This window comes from Talpa occidentalis, unplaced genomic scaffold (genome assembly GCF_014898055.3).
Source record: "Talpa occidentalis isolate TD23 unplaced genomic scaffold, MPIMG_talOcc4v2.1 talOcc4.3, whole genome shotgun sequence".
Lineage (NCBI taxonomy): Eukaryota > Metazoa > Chordata > Mammalia > Eulipotyphla > Talpidae > Talpa > Talpa occidentalis.
In genome coordinates this window covers 44,033,231-44,054,354 of record NW_023603184.1, presented here as the reverse complement: position 1 = coordinate 44,054,354, position 21,124 = coordinate 44,033,231, and positions in this window count along the sequence as shown.

The following is a 21,124-nucleotide window of genomic DNA, read 5'->3' as shown; positions in this document are numbered from 1 at the left end:
ATGTGTGGGGATTTTATATTTATATATTTCTTTACTGATTTAAAATTTATTTGCATTGAATTCAGACACCATGGTCAGTATAATATCAATATTTTTTAATCAGTGATACTTGTTTTATGTACATTAATACATTGTCAAGTTTTTACATATTTCATGGATTTTTGAGATGAATGAGCATCTGCTAATTTACTTACTGGAAGAATTTATATATGTATTTTAAAGAAAACTTTTTTTTTTTAAGATTTGTTTATTTATTTATACAAGCACTGGGTACAGTAAGAAGCGCGGGAGGGTGAGAGAATTCACCAGAGTCAGAGCGGGGAGCAGAACAGGCAGACTGACAAAATACACTGTTGAGGGGAGCAGCAGGCGCGGCAGGAGAGGTCTGTCATGCCATGTGGGACCCTAGCAGGCGGCCGGGATCGAAACAGCACTGCACAGGCTGCAGGCAGCTTTGCAACCCACCGCTCAACCTCTGTGCCACCAGGGGAGGCCCTTTTAAAGAAAACTTTTAATTGTTCTTTATGTCTTTTAAATTTTACTATTTTTGGTTTTTGTGTTTGACCTGTCACCGTGGTGGTAGAAATGTCAGTTGTTCGATGTATTTCCATCTAATTGCCTTCCAGACTTAAAATTATAAATACATACACTTATAATATTACATATTTTATTATAGGCGTACAAGTTTACGATTGTTATATATTCCTAGTGAAGAATTTTTGTCATTATGCAACCTTGTCTGTTCTTAATAACATTCCCTCCCTAAGTTATATAATTATATATTATTCCACACTTTTCATGGTTTGTGTTCCTCAGGTGTATTTTTATCCTTTTGCTTTCAGCTTTATGCATCCTCGTGTTTTATGTTTGTCTCTTATAAATAACAAGTAACTGAAAGTCTGATAACTTATCTTTTACCTTGTTCAGGTTCATAGTGGTTGGATTTTTTTTTACCTTGCTATTTTATTTTCTTTCTGTTTTACTTGTCAGATTTCTTCTTTCATATTTTGTCTGATGGAGTTTGTTTGTTGACTGACTGATTTATCTCTCCTACTTCCTCCACTCCACACTACTTTAAAACATACTTACTAAGAAGTTAATTTTTAGCATATAAATTGAATGCAGGGTGATGTTAATACTTAACTCTCAAGCAGACAAAAACTGCATAATATTTTCATTTTGATTGTTCTCACAACTTATGTGTTGTCCACTGTTTTAGTTCCCTTCTTTATAAAACTTTAAATAATAGTTTAACCCTATCAAACAATGTTTCTGCTGGTTTATTGACATATTTAATGATTTATTTATTTTCATTTATTCTTACTCCCCACAACTTCCCTCTAAGATTATTTCCTTTTCTACAGAATTTCAATATTAGTTCTTTATAGTTAGGACTGTTATTAAGGATGTAGTAAACTCAGCTTTTGGTTCTCTAAGACCATTTTAATTTTCCTCTTGTCCTAAGTTTTCTTGAGCATGTATGTCAAGATGAGACATATTTCCTTTTACTATTTGAAAATTGCTACTTCACCATATTCTGGCACATAACATTACTTCTTATCAGTCTATTTGCTGTTCCTCCACAGGTGATTTGTCTTCTATAGCTTGGTTGCTTTAAGATCTTCTCTTGATCTTTAGTCTTACATATTTTGATGTCACTTTACAGATGTGGGTTTCTTTTTATTATCTGGCTTGATAAAGTTTATACTTCCTCTACCTATAAAGCTATATCTTTCATTAGTTCTGGAAAATCCATTCTTTTTTTTTCCTTCGGTCTTTTTCTCTTTTCTCTTTATCTTTTCCTTCTGGTATTCCAGTTGTGCATGTTCAATGTACTTGTGTCTTCCATGTCTCTTTACTTTCTTCATATTTTCTCCTATTTGTGTTGGGTAACTTCCTCACAGTTAATGATTTTGTCTAGATGTCTGGTGCTCTTTGATTCAAAACCCTTATTTAATTTAATCTGAGGAAATCCTACAGGCCTTTATTGGGAGCTTTCATTCCAATGAAAATTTGCACTTCCCCCTCCATGGTCGTTGGAAATTATCTTACTGGCCATGGGTCCACAACATTTTTATTTCAGTAGAGATGAAATTATAACACCTGTATTTTGGTTCCGTCAATTAAGGTCTTGGAGTTTTCTCTTACATTTCTGAGAACTCAACAATACCTTTACATGGAAAATTTTATCCAGGACTTAGTAGTTTTGAAGTAAAAATGCTTGAGAGTATCTGGTCTACCATATTGCCAGTACTTTTCACATATATCAGATAAGGCAACATTTGGGTTCTTTATGAAAATCTTAACATTTTAGGCCATACTCTTCTAGTTATTCTTAGTTGTTACCCCTCCTTACTTCTTTTGAGCCTAGATATCACAGGAATAATAATAGTAACAGTTGAGAAATAAAACCCAGCAATAGATAAAAATTTAATATTCCTTAAACAAAACACATTTTTTGAATCCCCTCTACAGCATGGTCAAATGACCATCTTAGCTTCCCCTTACACTCATTACTGACAAGGAACTCACAATTCACAAGGAACTTGACTCATTCATTCATTCATTCATTCATTCATCTATCTATACCTCTACTGATTGGAACTTATTACAACAAATTGACTTGTCTAATTGTGGGAGCTGGCTAGGCAAATCCAAAATCTATAAGGTAGGTTATAAGGAAGGGTCAAATGGAATTTTCAGTTAAGAGTTGACGCTTCGGTCCACAGGCAGTATTTATTCTTCTTCAGGGAATTATCTGCTCCCTATTTTTATGCCATCTCCAATTTAAGACTGTATGCCTTCCACAAAGAGTGACATAATGCTCCGAACATTCACTCAGGGTGTGTGTATGTGTGTGTGTGTATTATGCTGAAGGAGGGCTTGAAGGGTTGTGATGGTGTAACTAGAATGGAAAACCATGTTCTTGTCCTCTCTAGGATGCTGTTTCTGTCTTTGGAAGCACTTTGAGACCTTTGAACTAGCAAAAAAATATATATACTATAGTATTTACCAGACTTATTTTTTTGATGAGAGGAAATTCCTCAGTGACCCCTTTTTCTGTATACCCATTCATTCTCCACATATATAAATTTGACAGTTGTAATAGAAAAGGCACAATCATATATTTCAACATGTTACATGCACATTCTCATGAATACTTGGGCCATATCCAGAAGGCATGGTGCCATTGTAAAGTTGTATTGGCACTGGGATTGAAGAATGATAGATTCATTTAAGTAAGGGTAACTGGAATTCTTTACTTTGGCTAAAATCTTTGGCTAAATATAGACAGACATAGTGGGTGTTTTTAACTCAAGTAACTTACATAGTTGTGACTGAGCACCATTTTCACAATGAAGATGAATATCATAAAATACCTTTGGGCGTATTTAGATAAATAGGCTTTCTAAAATTAGAATCCAGATAGGCCCTGTGACTTATTCATCTTCATAATAATGTTTAATATAAATTTTAGCATAAGCAGTCTTTGAAGGCAAAACTAAAATGTGAAATATATGATTTCATAAATATGTAAACAATAATATAATGTCTTTTGTATAACACAACAGTTTACAAAACATCAACACAATGTGATGCAGTGGGAAGAACTTGTATTTGGAGCTGCACTTGGTGTATTATTGTCTCCAATGTTTATGGCCTTCCATTTGGGAGAGCTATACTCCCATCTCGTTCCCCCAGCCCTATATTAATGTAGATTTGGCCATGTGACTTGCTAAGTCCAGGAACTGTATAGAGAGGTAGAGCACTTCATGGTTCCCTTCTGTTTTCTCTTTCTGCCACCAGACAAGTAGGGACAGCCCTTCTATCTTGGGACAGAATAGCATGGGTATGAAGCTGAGCTATGTTCATCCTGCAGTGGCAAGAGAGTTAGAAAAGCCTTTGTATGGGAGCTACTGATAATTGGGGGCTATTATTATTTTATGTAAACAAACTGATACAACTAGGTTTGATTTCTGGTTTAACCACTCATTAACTAGAAATCTCGAGCAATATATTGAAACTATGTAACAATCAACAACAATCAATTCTATTTCTATAGATGGACAATTCTTCATTCCTTTACTGAGCTATTATTATCTAACAAATGGAAGAAGTACTAAAATGGTCTTGAATAATCCCTGACATATAACAAATAAAATTAAGTTCTTCCCATTAACTATGTCTGGCACATAGTAGGTATCTCATCAATGTTGATTTTTTTTTTTTTTTGGACTGGAAAATTCCAGCCATCCAGTATAAAGCTAAATACCACAAAAGGCAAAGGATTCATCTTTAAGTGACTCTCTTATGCTTCTCTGATCCTTTACTTCTTTAATTAAAATAGGATGGAATGGGGCCTCCCTGGAGGCCTAGGGGTTAAGTCTCAGTGCTATCACTACTATGGCCTGCATTCAATCCCCCACTGGGGAGCTAACCCACATGGTGCAGCAGAATCTCCTGTCTCACTCATTGCTCCCCTCAGCAGTGTATTTCAGTAGTTCTGCCTGTTCAGCTTCCCACTTTCTCTCTGGTGACTCCTTTAAAACCCCCAACCCTCATTGCGCAGCCCTGCTGTAATGGTGCCAGTTCTTCTATGCAAAATAAATAAATATTTTTTTTTAAGAAAGTGGGGCTGGATCGAGTCTAATTCAGGTTTTATAAAAATAGACATTTGTTCTGAGGCAAAAATTTTCTGAAGGACAGTATTTTTAAGTTCTTCTCAGGGAGTGGTATTTTCTGAACATATAAATTAACCAGATGCAATCAGCAAACTAGTGATCTATCAGGTTTAAAATAAGCCACAGTTCAGGTGAATGATCAAAACCTTCATAACAACAGAGATTTTCAAGTTGAGGAAGTAACCTCCTTGGAAGAAGGATAAACTTAAAGCCATTCTGTTTTAGACACATCCTCAAATAAGAACTATTCATCCTGGAAATAAGACAGTGGCAAACACATGGACTTAATTGCATTGTGTGACTCATCTGTTGAGAAGTCCAAATAGAAAATCAGGGCACCTTCAAGAAAAGTCCGCACAAGCTGGGCCTACAGAAGAGGGAACCTAATGCTTAACTGTGCTGGGGACCTGAAAAGGAGGGAACAGCATGTTCTGCTTTCCTTGGAGACCCCACTCTGTAGTCTTCTTGAGATAAAATCTCCTTTGCCAACTTAGCTCAGCCCAAGGGTTGGCAGTGGGCTCCAGCTCAGGTGACTCTGCCTGTGTCTTGTCCCAGGCTTGAACCTCTGTCCCTCAGCCACACAGGCAAGGATGTGGACGCAGGAAGGAACAACCATTCACTAAGAACGGTCATTTATTTTTTCACTAAGTGTTGACTCCCCAAGATTGCTACTCATTAGCCTTTCATTTTCCAGAAGAATCTGCCACTTGGAGAGTCCAAAAACCTTTCAAGCCTTTCAACTATTAGTTGATCTTTAATGTCCTTTTTACCTCGGGGGTTAAATAGTTTGAAACAACAGGAAAAAAGTGTCAAAAAAGAGAGGCAACATTAAAAACATCCAAGTGGCAGTCACTGATTGAATCTTTGCCATGAACCTGCTACTCGGAATAGGTATGTTTTGCTCTTCAAAAGAACCCATCTCACAGATGAGAATCCAGAGGATGACAAAGGGCTGCTCCCAAGGTCACACAGCAAGGGCAAGAGTCACAGTTCAAAACCAGATCTGTTTGGCTTCAAAGTCAAGGCTGACGTTTGTATATCTTGTGGAACTACATGGTTATTTTATCTGATGAACTGCCACAGGAAGCACTTATGAAAGCAGTGAAAGATGAACTTCATTTGTTTTTCCCGAGGTCTGCTAGAGCAGCAGGTTAAATGAGGATAAAAACTGTCTCTTGTGAATTGTTATGCATTTCGTTTTAAATAAAGGATAGGCTTATTTCTGTAAACAGTGTAAAGAAGTATTTTTATTTTTATTATTATTCATTAGAATTTTCACTGAGAGGGAGACTGGGATGCTGAACCTGTTCTCCAGGGAGAAGGCTAAGCCAGTTCATCCCGGATCCTGCTGTTTAGCCAAGTTTTCTCATTCTACTCATGAGTTGCCCCCAGTCTCTCTGGTTTCTCCCTAAGGTAAAAGCTGTGCCTTCTCTGGGAAACACTGATTTAAAGAAGTCATTGAGTCCTTGAGTCTGACCCACTGTCAATTGGGCTTAATTTTTCAGTAAACGCATTAGATGGCAGTTTTCCTTGAATTTTCAAAAATACCCTTTCCCTTGGAGCTGGAAGGGATCATGTTCAGTGAAATAAGTCAGAAAGAAAAAGAAAAATACCGATGGTCTCACTCATAGCAGGAATCTAGAAAACCTAAATAAGGAACCAGGAAAAATACTAATTAATACAAAGTAAAAATCAAAATCAATAAGCAACTATAAGCCAGAGACACACTGGGAGGGAAGGGTGAGAAGAGGAAGGATTAGCGTCAAAATAAGGGGGGTGGGAATTGTATGGGGACTATAACCAAGATGAAAATTCATACATTGTACAAAAATGAAAAATGAAGTAAGAAATATATAAAATAAAAAATATTTTAAAAAATACCCTTTCCTTCCTTGGGCACCTGCTCCTGCTTCCTGGGTGAATTATAAGGAAGGGTGGGGCACTCTCCTATTAGCTGAAAAAGCGAGGAACTCATGTTCCCTATCAGCTCCATTCCAGAATTTGTGGGACTAATGGAGGCCCTGGGGTCCCATGGATCCCATGGAGCTCCAGCAGCCCTGGAGCTCCAGGATGGGGGAGGGAAATGACTGTGATGCCCCCGTGTACACCACTGTCACCTACCAAATGGAAATGCCTTTCTTTTACTCGGGAGACCTGAGGAGGGCCAGGACTGACTCGGCTCCCAGACTAGCCATACCAGTGTCTCCTTTGAGCTCATAGAGATACAGGATCACAGGCCCTGCTTCGGATGAACTAAATCAGAATCTGCATTTTAACAAAACCCCCAGGCAATCTACATGCACTTTCAAGTTTTAGAAGCACTGAATTAAGCAGGAATTGTCCATTTTGGCTGCACCTAATGTTATGGTTTTACCGGGAAGTTGTTAGAATTACCAATACCTTGTTTCCACTCACTCCCCTGGAAATTCTGATTTAATTAGTGTCAGGTAAACTTGGGCTTTGGGATTTTCGAAAGTCTGTAAGTGATCTTCATGTGTAGCCAAGGTTGAAAGTCACTTGAAACTCCAGAAGAGTCCAAGTATTGATACTGACTGTTTTAAAAGAGAGAATGAGGTGGTTTGTAGAGAGACTAATGAGGGATGTTGTGAGTTGTTATCTAGATCCTCCTTTCTTTAGCAATAGAGAATCAGACCAGGGCGTCCCGGGTGGCACAGGGGGTTGAGTGCAGCACTGTGAAGCTGTCCCCACTCTGTCTCTGGTGAATCCTCTCACCCTCCTGCACCTCTGGCCTGTATCCCAGTTCTTGCATAAATAAATCTTAAAAAAAAAAGGGGGCGGCCTCCCCAGAAGCACAGCAGGTTGAGCACAGCGATGTGAAGCTGTCTGCAACCTCTGCAGCACCTGTTCCATCCCCGGCCAGCCAGGGAGATACCCACATGACCTGGCAGACCTCCCCTGTCTTGCCCGCTACTCCCCTCAGCAGTGTTTTTGGTCCTTCTGCCTGTTCTGCTCCCCACTCTGTCTCTGGTGAATTCTCTCACCCTCCCGCGCCTCTGGCCTGTACCTAGTGCTTGTATAAATAAATAAAATCTTAAAAAAAAAAATTAAAAAAGGGACTCAGACTACCCATAAAATTTGAGAGAAAAACTTAAAATCTTCAGGAAGATTAGTCATATAGTAGGGTATTAATGTTCAACACCCCCAATCAAGGGAAATCAAGAATAGATTTCTTATTTAAGGAAATAACAAAAAAAATTAGGATTGAAACCTACTAGTGAGCTTTCATTCAATCTTACCACTTATCACTACATCTAACTGCACTCTGTACCTCTAGTTAAAAGCCAAGTGTAGACAATCAATGATGCTTTTGTATCTTTTTCTACCATCATATTATTGCTATATAGTTAACACCTGCTTGCTTTTCCTATTTTTCCCCTTTTCTGCCTATCTTCTCTTAAATTGATCAAATTTATTTAATTGTGCCATTTTTTATTCTTCAGTTTTCAAGGAAATTGTCTATCCCACTTTCTATTTACTCTCTTGGCTACCTTAATATTTTTAAGGCTAATTTTCACTGTTCTTCATAGCAACAAAAGAAACTTCGAACACTTTACCCAATTCATCCCTGTCTATGTCACCTATTATTTTCTAGTGTTTTTGTTTGTGTTTGAAGATAACAATGATGAAGATCTGTCTAAATTAAATGTTTCTGTCACAATTTATATAATGAATATGTCTTCACTCTGAAATTTTACTTTAGTCGAAGCAACAGTTAAGTTTTATTTACTCAAGGCTTTGAAGATACTATTCCATTCTTCCTAGACCTCTTTGCTGCTAAAAGAAGTCTGATGCCAGAATAATGGTAATTTCTCAGTAATTTGTGTTTTCCATGTTATGTTAATGATTTATCTGTTATTTTGAATTTTACTATGATGCTTCTAAGTCTAGGATTATTTATTTTGCATGCTTTTAAATCTGCCTTTTATCCATTTTTAAAAGTTCTCAGAATTATTTTCATTAGAGTACAAGTCCCACATTCTCACATTCCTCCTATTTTTTATTTCCAAACTATTAGATATGTTTTCTTATTATTCTTATTTTACATGTGCCTAGACTTTTTTTTTTGCATTTCCCTATTTTTTTTTTGTCTCAGCTGTATTCCGATGGTTTCCTTAAATAGTTCTGTTCACTACATCTCTCTTTTAATGTGTCTAATTTTTTCTTTAACCTATTGTTTTACTTTTATTTCAAGTTTTATTCTATGCCTAGAAGTCCTACTTACCGCTTTAACAAATCTGCCTGTTTTGTTTATTATTATAGTTTCAATTTATTCTTTTATATTTGCAACCATATTTTATTGAATCATATTTTATTATCATCCTTACAAAATTCTTCTTTTATCAAAATGCTCCAGTACTAAGAGATTATTCTTCCAGAAGTACTTTTTTATTTGTTTCTATCAGACACGTAAAGCACATCACTAAGCTTGAACCAATCTTACGGTGATTTCTCAGCTTGGAGTTTCCTGATACAAAGCTGATCCCCTGGTTTATATCTAAACCTCAGATCTGCATGACTTACAGATACAAGATTAAAATATTTGTGTTTTGCTTTCCCTTGCCCCAAACACAAATTCTGGAACATAAATTTGCACACAAAATCTTTGCCATCTCTCCCTCATGAAGAAACATGGCTATTTTTCTCTCCCATCCCCCTTATATTTATTCTACCTGGATAGGTGCCATGGCAGGGCATGCTAATAACAAGAGGTTCCTCAAAGTGTATAGTCTGCTATCCATGTTGCTAGAACCAGAAAGTTCCATCACCCTCACCTATTGCTGCATCTTCCATAACATGAAGGATAGGAAAAAAAGAAGTGCAGATTACCAAACCAAGGATTACCAGTGATACCTAACAGTCCTGGGTTTATCCCTATTTTGCCACTTGGCCTTTGGCAAATTGTTTCTTCTCTGAATTCTGGGTTTTTCATCCATAAAATAATGGGTTTACATAATCATAGTAATAACGCTTATTGAATCCCTTTTTGAGAACTTGGGATATGTTTTACACTGTGCTGCATGTATTGTAAATTATTGCGCAAAGACACAAGAATTCTTTAAGAAAACTATTGCCTTTATATTTTAGATGATAAATTGCAAGTACAGAAAGCCTGGGTTATTTAGCCAAGATCTCAAAACTGCAAGTGGCAAATTCCATGGCTTTTTTTTTTCAAAGATTTATTTTTATTTATTTATGCATTGAAGAACTGGGGTGTAGGCCACAGGTGCGAGGGATGAAAGGATTCACCAGACAGAGTGGGGAGCAGAACAGGTGAATCTACTGAAATACACTGCTGAGGGGAGCAGTGGGCAAGACAGGAGAGGTCTGCTGTGCCATGTGGGTTAGCTCCCTGGCCAGGATCAAACTCATGCTGCAGTGGCTGTGATAGCTTGACAGCACTGTGACTTTAACCCCTGCGCTATCAGGGAGGCCCAAATTCCATGACTTGACTATAGGTCTTTTTGACTCTAAAGCATATGTTTTAAGTCCTTCTTATGTAATCTCCCCTTTACTTTCTACAGGATAATCATAAAGATTTTTGTCACATCTAAACTTCTCTTGGCCTCTATTCAGCCTTCAATAACACATGTATACGTAACTTACTTTTCATGCAGTCTTGTTCAGGGCCTCAATGTTCTCATTCCTACAAATCTAATTCAATTCTTGTCCTTCTCACCTCAGGTCACTATCATGTATAATTATTGGCTCAGTATCATATGCGTGTTTAATATAGATTTCTTGAAATATGGTTTCTGGAGGTTTGGAAATGTTTCTACATATATTCGTGCACACATGACTATAAAGCTCACTGCCAAGAGCTCCTTTATAAGAAAGGAATCAGGGTTGTTTTTTATAGGAACTTTCCAGCAAGTGAGATCAAAGATACATTTAATTTTCTCAGAATGAAAATGGCCCTTCCTCTATTTTTAGATATTTTGTAGTATAGTTCCTTGAACTAAAAAAAATAAGTAAAGCATGTCAGAGCTGTGGTATTCCTTATAATGCAGGCTCGTAAAATTTACTACTTTGCTCATTAATGCAATTCATATATTCATTAAATAAATAGTTATTGGTAATTCATTTGTTTGCTAATTATTTACTGAGCACCAGGAAACTTACTAAGCAAGAGGACAAAAGTGACAAACACAACAGGCAGAGCACATGTTCCTGTGGAACAAGTTAAGTGGTGGAGAGAGTGAACAAGTAATCATGCAGATAAAGATAGTGGTGCAAATGCAGAAGGAAGGACTGCAGTAGGAAACAGCATTTTTGAATGGGGGGGAGGGTCAGGCAGAGTCTCTTTAAAAAAGTGGCCTATAAGCTAAGTCTACCAGGATATGAAAAGTGGGATGAAGAGCATCCCGGGCAGATGGGCAGCACATAGAAGTTTCCAAGACAGGAGAGATTACAAACTCAAGGAACTAGAGACAGGCTCTAGGATGACCCAAGATGAAGCTGAGTTGCTAGGGAGGCACAGGATCATATTCTGGTTCCTTAAGTACCTTAAGGATTTGGGTTTTCACTGAAAGAACCACCTAATACAAACTTGCTTTCTGTTTAAGTCCTTCCAGACTGCTGCACTAAAAATGGACTGGGAGGTATGCATCAGAGTAATAGGTGACAGAACAATTTGGAATAACTTCCATAATCACAGATGGGATGGGAGAGCTGAAGGGACATAAAGGTGTGTTATGGAGTTGTAACTGGCAGTTACAACAAGGGCCTGGGCATGCGTAAGCATTTTAACGACCAACATTACTGAGGTCTTACTTCCTTTGAAGTGCTGTTCTAAGCATTTATGTAAATCAACTCATCCTCAGCACACCCATTTGATGCAAGTAATATCATCCTATTTTACAGAGGGGCAAACTAAGACCTGGAGATTCTCAGTACCCTACCTAAAACCATTCAGCTAATGAATTTAGACTTCATATTTGAACACATGTAATACTGAGTAGAGTTCCTGTTCCTTATCACTTGCAATATATCTACCAGATTCTGTTCCCCCAAATTTTCTAGTCTAGACTGGAGGAACACAGGACAGTATGGGGATAGTATGGGGACAACATACAACACTATGAGGACAATGTGAGGAAGGCTATAAAAATAATCAAGTCAGATGCAGAAGATGGGCTGCTCAGGAGATACAGAAAAGGGACTTGTCAGCTTTCATTGAGAAAAAGGCATTTCAGGAATTTTTTAATATTGTAGGAATTTACACATGTACAGGCCCTTACTGAATGGTAAATGTCTTTGATGCAATGTCAGGCTCATCTTTGGAATGCCAGGACTTTGTCTTGGTACATGGTAAGTGCACGGTGTTTCATGAAGCCAACTGAAATGAAAAGCCACAATCTTTTTGTGCCCCCAGTGTTGACTAAGGACTCGACCCCATGACACTTCACCCTTCCACTGTCTGTCTTTGTCTTTACCAGAAGCTTTTGACAAAGGCAATGTCTCATATATAAGAAGGACATCTTTGCCAGGTCAGCTTTAAAGTCACAAGTTTTTAGGAATGTGTTTGATCTAAAATCAATGATTTGCCTGCATTTTCAGTAAATCTGCCTGCAGAAATTTTTAATGAGTTTATCTATAAACTAACACTGCTTATTATTTTCATTATTAGCCAGATTTTAGATTTTTTTTTTTTCAGAAGGAACACACATATGCATACAAAGCCTGGCCCTTCCCATTAACACTGCTTTTGAATTAGGCTTTACAGGAATTTCCACAAAAAATATTTTTACATTGTCTCACCTGTATGGGTGGTCAATTACAATTCTGCTCAAATCAAAACAAAAACTTCAAGGGGATTACAAGGTGTTTGTGTTTTTCCAGCAGACTGTGCCTGTCCTCCAGAATCTCTGGGAGGCCCCCAGTATTGGGGTTTCTTACTCTCTAGGGTCCCCTGTACTTAATCAAAACAACCCCCCTTTCTTATTCCCAACCCCCCCATTGCTTAAGAGAAATCAATTGAGTGCACCTGAAATGATACAAACTTTTTGTTCCCCCAGTGTTGAGGTTGTCTCTACAAGTCATGAGATTTGGGACAAAGTGGAGAGAATTTAGTATTGTATTATTTTGTTCAATCAAAAAGAAAAATCAATCAAAAATCTCTACTGAATGTCTCTGTACCTGGTAGTACGCTAGACATCTAGATATCAAGAGAAGAGGAACAAGACATCTTCTCTGTTCAAGGAGCTCTCTGTCCAGTGATGAAGACAGGCATGGGAACAGTGATGTTAACACCAACACAGAAGTTGAATGATGGGGCAAGGATCCTATTTTACAGGATACTTTCCCCAAAATGTCCTAGTCTATTCTGGAGGAACACAGGAAAATCATTAGTATGGGGACGATGTGAGAAAAGCTATAAAAATAATCAACAGTCAGAGGCAGAAGAAGGTGTGGGAGTGTGCTGGGGAGATGGGAATGGCAAAGGCAATCTGGAGAACAGAGTCTGCGTGGTGTCTAAGGGAAAACAAGGTGAAGACACCTTTCCAGATGTGGGCTATTAAAGGAAAAATTGCATATGGGTCTGGGGAATATCTAGATGGGATGGGCAGCACTGTGTAAGGAGGTACAGTTCCACCTGGATGGTGTTATTTAAGAAGGGAGAAGATGTGATTGTTGACTTGCTAGTGATGAAGGGCTCTGTCAACTCTAATAAGAAGTGTGAACTCTATTCTGGTGGCACTGGGGAAGCATTAAAGGAATTTAAGAAGGGCAGAGCAGGAGTTAGTTCACTGTGCTTTGATTGTTCACTCAGCTAACAGTGTCTCCTTCATACAAAGCCACAAGGGGGTCTTGAGTCTTCACAGGATGGGAGCATTGGGAATGGGAATCTGATTGATATTTCCACCTGAGCATTTTGGAAATACAGGTGCCTAAGCCACAAAAGTTCAGTAGAGGTAAGAAGAAAAAATAGAGAGGGGGGCTATAAGTCTTTAAAATTCTTTATGGCATCTCTAAACTATTTCTCATGATAACTGTTCTCTTCTTCTTATAAATATTTCCTCAGAGTAATGTGCAGGAAAAAGTCAGGTTTAAAAATGTATCTTGTTAGTCTACCTATTGGGAAAAACATATCAATATCACACAAAAACAACTGCACGATATTTTCCTTATATATTTTTTTTCATCAGAGTATCTTTACTGTCCTTCACAGACATCTAGTGGAAAGTGTCATGATTTATCTGGAAATGTATCATGGCGTTTGTTACTCTCCATGATAGCGAATAATAGTCCCTGAATAAGGATTTAGCTCTATGACTAGTATTTTGCTCATTTGAATTCTGCTTATTTCTCATATTGTTATTTTTTTTACTATTTCCTCATTTGGCCCTTGTAATAACTGACCATGTTTTCTTAGCAATAGAATAAATGTTCATTTGCATACATCTTATTCCCTGTTAGAAGGTAGAAGGTGACATTGGCCTTTTGCAAGCTGCTTAGTTACTGCTGTTCAAATGAGTATGTGTTGGGTAGTAAAGGGCAATATCTTGGAGATGCAAATCTGTGTCTTCATCTTTTACTCTCACCCATTCCCAACAAGATTTCGAGAACTTTAGTTGAACGAAATGTAAGGCATGAATGGGGGGATGCGACATTTATTCTCATTTTATGTTATTGCATTTTGTCAGCATAGGAGAATCTTCCTAAAATGACTTCAATCCAACAACTGATGGATGTAGTCTAGTTTGGGGGAGAACAGAGAACTAGCATGCCCCCAACTACTTCTAGAAATCACCTCTATTATTCCTTGAAGAAGAGCAATCTAGAACATTTCTTTGTGCATTTTCAATTGTGATAATTATGGACAGATATAAAATCTGTTATCTTTGCAAATCAAAATTATTAGGGTGGGCCTCCGCGGTGGCGCAGTGGTTGAGCGCTGGGTTGCGAAGCTGCCCGCGGCCTCTGCGGCGCCGGTTCGATCCCCGGCTGCTCCCCGGCCACTGGAGGAGGATCCCACATGGCGCGCAGACCTCTCCTGCCGCCCGCTGCTCCCCTCAGCAGTGTACTTCGGTCCTTCTGCCTGCTCTGCTCCCCGCTCTGGCTCTGGTGAATTCTCTCACCCTCCCGCGCTTCTGACTGTACCCAGTGCATGTATAAACAAAACAAACAAACAAATAAATAAATAAATAAAAACATGCCTCTATTAAAAAAAAAAAATATTAGGGGGCCTCCCCCATGGCACAATGGTTGAGTGCTGGGTTGCGAAGCTGCCTGCAGCCTCTGCAGCACCGGTTCGATCCCTGGCTGCCAGGCGAAGGTCCCACATGGCATGCAGACCTCTCCTGCCGCCCTCTGCCTGTTCTGCTCCCCACTCTGGCTCTGGTGAATTCTTTCACCCTCCCACGCTTCTGAATGTACCTAGTGCTTGTATAAATAAATAAATAAATCTTTAAAAAAATTATTAGTTGATTCCTAATTTAGATAATAAAAGTGTATTATATTGGTATATGTCTATATCTATCTATATTCCTCTCTCTATATATTATATATATATAAGGCAAAAGTAGATATACTTTATTTACTTATTTAATTGCTGGTTACTGCTGTATATAAGTATGATTTGGGACTTTTTTACACTTTTATCAAAGCCCAGGGCAACTCTGTGCAAAAAGATATTTTACCCACTGTAGAACACTTTTGCACTGGATATTTGACTGTCTTTAATACCGTTCAAGATATATGTATCTGTTACTCTGAATTGTCCACATATTTTATTCTGTATCCAGGTGTATAACATGCTGACCAACAAATAACAAAATATATAACCAAATAAATAAGGTGTGGTCATTTGTCAACATTTTATATCTCCACTTAGATATCCAATAATCTTCTCAAGCATAAGTTTATTGATCATCTTCTCCACCACTTTCCTCCAATCTATGCTTTCCCAGTCTTACCTACCCAGGTAAATGGTACCACTACTTGCCCAGGCACTCATGATAGAAACCCTTCCTCAAACCAGCCTTGACTCCATTCACCTTTTCAATTAACCATCAGTAGGTTTTGTCAATTCTACCTTCAAATGAATTTTGACACTCTCATTTCCTCATCCCCATGGTCATTTCTTTGACCATCATATTTCAGTGCTTGACTATTGCACTTGAACTAAAATCCAAAGTCTTGCCCAAGACTGCGTATATTTCCCCGCCTTCCTCCTGTTCATCTCCTAACATTGAACACATCAGGATCTTCCCTGTATCAAGTTCTTCATGTGTCCTTTTCCCTCTGTCAAATTTTTGTTCCCTAAGTTGGACTATTTCTCATCTGTCAAGACTTACCTTGACTCACAGTGAGGCCTTCCTTGTCCATGTTACTTACCCACCCCACCCCATTATGTGTTTCTTTATCTCATGACACGTGTATTAGTTTGTAATTATTTATTTTAACTTGTGTATTTTCTGTTTCCCTGATAATCTGTCAGCACCATAGTTCAGGGATGATGTCTGTCTTGCTCCCTAGAGCGTGTCTTGCAGTACATTCTGTGCCTAATAAATAGCAGAACTCAAGGAAAATTTGATTAAATAAATGGAATATGTTAAAAACTGGAAATACAAGGAGGAGTAGAATGCAGTCTCTACCCTCATGGGACTCCCATTATATTAGGAGGGACAGAAAAAAAAAAAAAACAGGTAATCACAATATCAAGAGATAGGCACTAAGTGCAAGTACAGTGATGGTGGGAAAAGACTACGAATGTTAGCAAAAATGTTAGCCCTGGAGACAGACAGACTTAGCTTGAATTTTCAATTTCATCACATAGTTTCACCATCAAGTAGCTCTGGTGATGTGGGCAGGCTAATTAATCTCTGGATCTTACTTTATCCATCTGTAAAAAAAAGAGGTAAATCATTTAAAACCTCAAGGAGATATTGTGAGGATTAAATGAAACAAGGCATGTAAAATGTTAGCCTCCTGAATAAGCAACCACTTTGAATAAGTAGATTGACAATTACCATCAAGAATGATGTCTGTTTAAATAGTCAATATAAATGGAGCTCAACAGCTCTTTAATATGCGGTTGAACTCGGAGAGTTCACTCTCAGATTAGGACTCATTATTGGCTACAAAGAGATTGATGTTTAAAAATAAACACCTCAGAACACTTCCCCAAAAAGCTTTTCTAAGAAGCCTTTCAAAACAGTTCATCACATCCTTCTCTCTGGTATATTTGAGTCTCATGGTTGAGAATGTGTTGATATTTGAAGGGGCCCAAATTACTATCTGCTTTTCCACTCTGCCTAAATGTAGGCCCAAATGAGAGACCAGCTAAAGTGCTAGCTCTGTAACTGAGCAAGAAGTTGAAGACAGAGTTTAGTGTATTAGCCTTGTGAATCCAGACGACATGCAAAATGCTGCTAATGAGCTGCAGAACCAAGTCTCCTCTGATGGCAAAAACAAACAAACAAACAGATCAGAGAAAAGCTCTCTGCGGACAGGTGGATTCTAAATCCGTCTAGTCATCACTTGGTCATTCAACAAACCAGGAATAGGAGAATCGGAGACAAAGAAAACCAAAGTCACGTCACTTACTGACATTTCTCCACTGGACTCATGGAGCCAGCGAAGGGGGTTCCCTCCTCCACCTGCTGCCAGCAGAGCACTCCAGACTCCAGACTGAGCAGACCTGCACCTAAGCCCTCACTCTGCCGCTTATAAGCAGGCACACTTCATCTCTCTCTCTTCTGTGTTCTCTATGTAAAATGAGAATGGTAATAACAGAGTCTACCCCATAGTGTGAGACTAAAAAGAACAAGTGTAGTAGTTCTACCACTGCATTTGGCACATAATAAATGTTCTTATTTCTTGGCTAGGATTATTCTACTCTGAAATTTTTATTGAAAGAGATAAGTAGATACATAAATGAATAAATATTCATTAACATGTTGGAAAAGGGCTGTCAGGGAAGATGACATTTGAGCAAGATATCTAAAAATAAACAAAACTTCCCCAAATAGACCATGGCCTTCCAGAAAGAAGGGCGAGTCAGTGAAGTATTATAACTTCTATGCTCTTGGATACTTTGTTAGTTTTCTCTTCTAGTTTAATTATTTTTTCTTCGAATTAAAACATTTTGCTTAGCCGCTAATATTATTATGGTTCCTAGACACTATACTCATTATGTTTATGTGATAAGTTGGGGACAGCATTGAATGACAAAGGCGTAGAGGAGATAGAATTTAACATGTTTGGGAAACCATAGGAACTGTAATATGATCATGTCCCAATAGCTTTTATTTTTAAAGATTATTTATTTCTGCATAGAAGAACTGGAGTGTAGGCCAGAGGTGCAGGAGGTGAGAGGATTCACCAGAGACAGAGTGGGGAGCAGAGCTGGTGGGTTTATTGAAATACACTGCTGAGGAGAGCAGTGGGCAAGACAGGAGAGGTCTGCTGTGTCATGTGTGGGTTAGCTTTCTGGCTGGGAACTGAATTCAGGCCATGGCAGTGATAGTGCTGAGACTTAACCTCTAGGCCATCAGTTTTATATCAAGTATAAGAAAACAAATAACAGAGGCCTCACTAGTAGCACGAGGGGTTAAGTTCAGCACTACCAAGCTACCACCAGCCAGAGCAACAATTGCCATCCCTGCCCATGGAGCTAGCCCACACAGCACAGCACACCTCTCCTGTCTTGCACACTGCTCTGCTCCCCTCAGCAGCATATTTCAGTATATCCACCTGCTCTGCTCCCCACTCTGTCTCTGGTGAATCCTCTCACCCCCCCACCCCCCAGGGCTATAAATAAAAATGAATCTTTTCAATCTTTAAAAAAATAGAAAGAAGGGGGCCTCCCCTGGTGGAGCAGCAGTTGAGCACTGGGCTGCGAAGCTGCCCGCAGCCTCTGCAGCACCAGTTCGATCCCCGGCCGCTGGCGAGGGTCCCACATGGCGCGCAGACATCTCCTGCCGCCCACTGCTCCCCTCAGCAGTGTACTTTGTCAGTCTGCCTGTTCTGCTGTCAGATCTGGCTCTGGTGAATTCTCTCACCCTCCCGCGCTTCTGAGTGTACCCAGTGCTTGTGTAAATAAATAAATAAATAAATAAATAAATCTTAAAAAAAAATAGAAAGAAAACAAATAAACAGAGAAGTCGCTGGTTCTCCCAATTCTCCTATGTAATATAATTTCATATGTATATATAATATTTCATATATATATGCACATATATAAGCATCTTGTAGAATTATGTATATGACTATATATGTTCATTTATATATCATTTCAAATATATCATTTCACACATATATAAAAGTAAGCATCTTGTCTATGTAATAGATATTGTGTGTGTGTGTAATTGACAACTCAGCTTAGAAGACAACTTCAATGGGTTAGGGAACTGATTCTGGAGTTAGTCAAGCTTCTACTCCAGGATCCACCATTTATCAACTTGGAGATCTGAAAAAACTCCCTTTCTCTCTATGATCCTCAGTTTCCCCATATATAACATGGAAGTGATTACAGTACTTTCCTCACGGGGTTTTAAATTAAGGTAAATAAATCCAAAGGGCTCATCACACTGCCTGCATACAGTAAGGTATGAAATAAATTGAAGCTTTTATAAAATTATATTTTGAAAACTATCCTACCCTATATCCTTATCCTATAAATTTGGAAAAGGGAGATTAAGCCAAAGTTTTGGCTTAAAAATATTCTATGTGACCTTAAAGTTCTCCTCACTGCTCAAAATTTCCTTGGTCCATTTATTTCTTCTAGTTTAATATTTTTGCAAAGAGCGTGGATAGGAAGCACCGGCACCCATCCAAAGCTTTTCAAATACCTACCATACCCCCGGAGCACTGAGTGATAAGGTAATGGATTGCTTTGAGGTTAAGTCACCTGACTGTCTTGTTATGAGAGATCAAACCTAAAGGTATGTGTTTACTCGCAATTAACACCAGCTGTTGGGATTTGGAAATCATGTATTTCATTCATTAACCTTCAGGATGGCATTCAGAGGGGAGAATGTTTGAATTTACAATCTACAAATTATAAATTTATCAAAAGCAACAACATTATTGTAATGCTTACGCTCAGGACCATTATCAGCCTTTGTGTCTACATCAGATCATGAGGACGGGCCATGTCTGCCCTGAGGACATCTTCTCGAGTAATAAGAATCTTTTATCCCCTGCAGCAGAGGGAGATTTCCACATGTCTTTTCCTTGTCATCTTCACCGTAACCCCAGAAGGAAATAGGCCAGGGGTTATTATTCTCATTTGATGGATGAAAAAAACAGGCTCAGAGAGATCAAGGGACCTGCCCAAAGTGACACTCTAAAAAATAGTAATGCTGTGTTTTTACCTTCTCTTCTCCTTTTCTGCTCTTGCCAGCTCTTGGTTCTTCCCCCATTGTTAAGACCTGCAAAATACAGAGGGCCATTGCCAGGCCAAAGTGTGAAGTAGGCAATTTTATTTTGTGACTCACTGTCTCTTACACATAGCTCTCCGCCCCCCACCCCCCACCATAGCATCCCCTATCACTGTAGAGACACACGTCTGATCCTTCTCTGTCCTCCAGCACCCCATTCCACAGACTGATGGGAAGCAGGGTGTAGAGTGGGATGGGGGCAGGGACAGGCAGCACTGCAGTGTCTTTTAGGAGAGCAAATTTTCAACATCAGACACATGAAAGTTCTAAACCCAAATCTGCAACTGTCTACATTTCTGAGTTTGGGCTACTTAAACTCTGTTCCCATGTTGGGACTGTGAAATGACCACAACACCTATTTCTGAGACAATTTCATCCAGTTTAATTTCAAAAGAAGTGATAGAATATGTGACTAAGTGTAATTTCAATAATAAGGACCTATAATTATATCTTGTAAGCCAAAAATAGGCTTTTCCAGGCTGATTAGTAAAGCTCAAGGATATCAGGGTTCTGGATCAGCTTCCCAGCTTTGTTTTGCTTTGCTTTGATATTTTTCATGATTGAGAGGACTGTCATAGCTCTAAACATTAGATGCTCAGAAAACAACATGCAAAGCAGAAAAGGAGGGGTTGAGTATACCTTGTTCATCCTTCACTCTCTTTTGTCAGGTGTGAGGTAGAAGTATCTTCCAGAAGTTTCCAGCAAGCTTCTCTTTTACATCCTTGGTCAATAAGATGACAAGCCCATCTCTATCCAATCACTGGCAAAAGAGACCATGGTCTTCATGACCAGTTTAGACTACCCACAGGTTATCTTCTAAGGCTAGAATTGGAGTCTTCCTTCCTTAAGCACATCTCAACTTCCATATGAAAAAGAATATGTGAATTCCAAGAGCAAGAACCAAAATGACGACATTGTGACTACTGAGATATACCCAACAGGTCTGCACAGAGGTGTTTCGTGATGCTTAGAAAAGTTGAAGGTAAAGAGACCTTCACAGCAAATGCTATACAAAATACCTCAGTGGATGCCTCC